General features: G+C 37.5%; 1 long non-coding RNA gene across 1 annotated transcript; it reads left to right on the top strand.

Moving 5' to 3' along the window:
• The first annotated feature begins 235 nt into the window (after positions 1 to 235).
• On the top strand, positions 236 to 1611 carry LOC141441680 (uncharacterized). The gene is made up of 2 exons (XR_012452836.1): positions 236 to 548; positions 1212 to 1611. It is a non-coding gene; the product is annotated as an uncharacterized lncRNA (long non-coding RNA).
• Positions 1612 to 4797: the final 3186 nt, after the last annotated feature.

The following is a 4797-nucleotide window of genomic DNA, read 5'->3' as shown; positions in this document are numbered from 1 at the left end:
CTGACTTCGTACTCATTGTTTTTTGCCTTTCCCGGCGGTAAGATGCAAGAAGCGAGTCCATCTTTTTTTTAACTCTTCAACATTACATTCCAGTTGTTTTGCGATTTCTCGCCAAGCATCTTGTTTGTAAGTTGTATTTTTATAGTTTTCATACGTCGGATCCCACAGACATCTGAAATTGCGGTAGGCTTCTATCATTAATAAACATTTTTCTTGAGACCAATCCATAATTTAATCGATAAGATACGTAAACAATCGCTAGAACACAAGAACGCTTTGATGAGACCGCTCAGTGGCGCGAGCACGTCCGAACACGCTAGAACGCTCTAAGCAACTGTTCGCGCGCTCTTGCGCCGTTTACATCAAGCGAGCGAGCATTCTTAGAATATTCTATAGAATCTTTGCGAACGCACTAAGAACAACGAAAGAATGCTCTACGCCTGTTTACACTAGAAGAATTTGATGTAGTGGGGATAGAATGAGCATTCGCTCGTTTGGTCTAAACCCACCTTGACGCAATCTACTCTGCACTGAAAACATATTTGAAGGTATGTATAATTTATTTACATACTTTATAAATAAAATAACTCAGTACAAATAATCAGACTTTATTTTGCAATGGCACATTAAACATTAATGCTTAACAAATAAATTTACTCTTGAACATATACAAATGTAACGTACTATTTTTATTTTTTAGTTATTATTATTAAACGCGTCTCTATTATTATTAAAGTTTAAATATTCAACCAGGGTGTCCGGGATACTAATAGTTTGCGAGTCTTGTGTCAAGTTAAATGCTTGTGTTTCTTGCAGCTGGACTGGAACAGCTGGCATGTGTATCAATGGTCTTTGGGGTACCTGGACTGGAACTGGATTATGTATACTTGTATTGAATGTTAATTTTTCAAACCGTCCCAAAAAATAACTTCATTGATGAGCTTTTCAGCTATGCCTTGTTGAATAGCAGTCATGTTGCGGAGTTTAATTGCGACATTTTTTCCTATAGCATCATATTCATCATCTGGGTTTTGTAATCTTTTTACCTATTAACGATATTGTGTCTTCAATGGCGGCATTGCCGTGTCGCTTACGACGTGCAGATGAAGCAGCAGATGTTGCAGGTGTCGCGGGTGATGACACGTTGCAAATGGTACTCTGTAAATAAAAATGATATCATTTATACTGAATTATGGGTCTTTTTGTTACAGTTCCCGAGTTCAGAAGAAGAATGGCTAGCAATTGCTGAAGAGTTTGAGCGTACATGGCAATTTCCAAATTGTTTAGGAGCCGTCGATGGGAAACATGTAGCTATAGTCCCTCCTGCCGGAGCCGGCTCACTTTTTTTAATTATAAAGGGTATCACAGTATTGTACTTATAGGAATTGCAAATGCAAATTATGAATTTATTTATGTAGATATTGGAACAAATGGACGTATTTCTGAAAGAGGTGTATGTTATGAATGTACATCACTAGAAAAGAGACACAGCACTATTGCCGCCTTATTGGAACTGTCAACGTCTAACTGACACCGCTACTCTGTGATCTGCAATTCTGCAATTAAACAATATATGTACTTATTAGTCGAAATAAAACAACTCCAATGTGATTGAGCATTAATTTTATTCTTCTTCGCGCTGCTTCACCCAACAATTGGTAGCAGAGCGTGGTTTTGAAGGAGAAACGTCGGGTATCTCCTATGGGAACGGCGCGTGCAATATATGCATCAACGGTTTCGCCGGGTTCTAAATCCGGGCACTTCAGGTCGCCCATGAGGTTAGAAACTAAAATAGATCTTTTCCCAACGATCTTTGTTTCTAATGCTCCTCCAACCATTTTAGGCGCGATCTTTTGCAAATTACTCATGAAGGGAGTAAGGCCTAGTATGTCGACCCCTATATTTCTATTCAGATCATAATCTGCTGGGATTATGTCGTCCGGATTTTCAAGTACGTGGTCGGCTGACCATCTACAAGCCGGAATGGGGTTATTCTCATGGAATCTTCTCCTTATCAGTTCAGGAGTTTCCCTGTCAGCAAGTTCAACAACTGTCTCACGCAGCGTTGAAAGTACTACGCTCTCTGGGCGTGGCTGCAAGTTTCCATCTTCATCTCGACGTTCGGCAGCGATTACAGGGAGGTACACAATGTCAAGGACATCGTTAACAATTCCAATGACATCAATGACCATTTTGATCGCCATAGGGTAGATGTTGTACCGAGAAATATCTTCTAAAAAGTCAGATCGTACATTCTGATGTCGATACACGGAGGTCGGGTCACGTAACATGACTCCAGATTCCTTTTTGGACCTTTAGAACTTTTGCTTCAAAGGCAGCCAGAAATACTCGATACATCTGGTGGATATTTGGTATCATTACAGCAGCACGATGCTGGTTAGCGGCATAAGTTGTGTACAGGCATCCAAAACCCATAGATCGGGTGGTGACCGGTAACATTTGAGGTTGTTTAACTACGTTATCGGTTAGTTTATTAATCTTCTCTGCATCCATGCCTACGAACAGCTCTTTCCTTATTTCTTCTTGATTCTGTATTAGTGTTTGCATTCCGGTTTTAAATCGATGCTGTTCCATGCGTGCTTTGTTATATCCAGTTCGAGATTTACTTTCATTTTGCTTGCTCCTTGGTGGCGGACGGGATTCTTCCTATCCTCGGGGCGTTCTCGTGTTCATGACTTTCGTCGGTAAGTTTGCGGTATGATGACATAGCGTAAGTCAGAGATAACGCAAATTTAATTTTTAACATTTTGCACTATAACTTTTGCTGAAAAATTGCTCTGCTGATTTTTATTTTTTTATATGATTTTATTTGCTAAAATAAATAGCTTTAATAAGTTATCCAAAACTTTTTCCTTTTGAAAATATATTTTTTTTTTTTGCTTAGTTACGTCGTGTGAATAATTGCTCAGGCAAATTAATTAAGTTTCTTACTTAGAGGTTGCTCTATTGTAATAGATTTTTCAATAATCCAATTGAAATTCAACCGAATGCCAAGTTTTTAAAATATCAATATTTGCTAATACTAAGTGTATCAAATCTACTTGGAGATTCGTTATATGGAGACTTCCGAAAAATTCTCCCGCCTATGAAACTTGGCACATGATGAAAATAGGTAATACAGATTATAGATATACAATAATCCAACAACTTTTCTTAAGTGGGTGATAGACGTACGAACTTAAAGTCTGCGGTTTTTAAGATCGCGAACTTACTTGGCTCGACGCCGGCGATACACGCGCCAACTTACTCATACCGTATCGCGATGTCGTCCACTGAAGAAGCTTTGTGTTATTTAGGAATTATATCGTATTACATTTCAAAAACTAAAAACAATAGACGAAGCCGAAAAGTGTGGGTTAAGAACTGGCTTACAAAAAGAGAGCGTTTATCACATGTGAATTTAGTAAGAGAGTTACGTGAAGAGAAGGAAGATTTCCAGAATTATTTCAGAATGCCTGAGCCTGTGTATGAAGAACTTTTGTGTTTAGTCACACAATTATAGCTAAACAGGATACTTGCATGAGAGAAGCTATTTCACCGCATGAACGTTTAAGTGCAACATTACGATTTTTGATAACTGGTGGAACATATAAAGATGTAATGTATTCGTCATTGATATCAAGACAGTCATTGGGGTACATAATTCCTGAGACATGTGAAGGTCGATTTACATCAAACGAACATAGAGCTAGAACTAGAACAAGAGCATTCTTTCGTAATCTTTTAGTGTAAACGAAAGCTAGAGGTATCGATTTACAACAAAGAGCTAGAGCTAGAACAAGAGCATTCTTTCGTAATCTTTTAGTGTAAACAAAAGCTAGATCGAATGTTCTTTGCTCATTCGTGTCAATTCTGTGGTTAGTATTGGTAGTGCTTCGTTATGTCTGACTCTGACAGCGATATCATTATTGCAAGTGCTGCATTTATTATTTTGTCGCAAAAACTCAAAAATAAAAGAAGGAAGAGACGTTGGTGGGTTACAAATTTAATGCATCGAAGGACACTGGATAATGTAGGTGAAACAATGACGGATATGCGAAAACAAGAAGAAAGTGGACAATTCCAAAACTTTTGTAGAATGGCGCCAGAGGATTTTGATCATTTACTATCTCTGACCATCGAAAAAATTCGAAAATCAAGTACAAATTTTAGAGACTCGATTCCTGCATATGACAAACTAGCAGTGACTTTGCGATTTTTGGCAACTGGAGATTCCTATGAAAGCCTGATGTATTTTACTAAAATGTCTAAATCGACAATATGTAATGCTATATCTGAAGTATGTGCTGCAATAAATGAAGCATTGCAAAACTATGCTAAGGTAAGTAAAGTTATTACTTTTATACATACCTACACACCTATTATCACGACCGTAATTATTAGTGAAAGTAAGTAAATAAACTAAGACAATTTATTTTTAAGATATTTATTTAAAAAAAACAATCAGAGAACTTAAATAAACAAAAAGTAACTAGAAAAGATTGTTACCGAACACCACCACCACCACTTTTGTTAATGATGAAATGCAGATTTCTTCATAACAATATTTATTCGCTGTATTTAATTATAGGTTTTACAATTTTTTAGAGTGCGCGCGCGCTCGTGGTTGCTTAGGCTGCCGGGTTGTGTTGTTAAGAGTGTTGTTGATTGTTACTTGAATTTTTTAATAAAATGCAGCAAAGACTCCCTGGTTTCTTCAGTTGCGGTATCATCCGGAATGTGTAATTGTTGGCCTAAATTCACATTACTTTCTGAACTAGCTTCCATTTGGTTGGG

The sequence above is a fragment of the Choristoneura fumiferana genome, chromosome 24, assembly GCF_025370935.1.
Source record: "Choristoneura fumiferana chromosome 24, NRCan_CFum_1, whole genome shotgun sequence".
Lineage (NCBI taxonomy): Eukaryota > Metazoa > Arthropoda > Insecta > Lepidoptera > Tortricidae > Choristoneura > Choristoneura fumiferana.
This window is presented reverse-complemented; position numbering and strand designations above follow the sequence as displayed.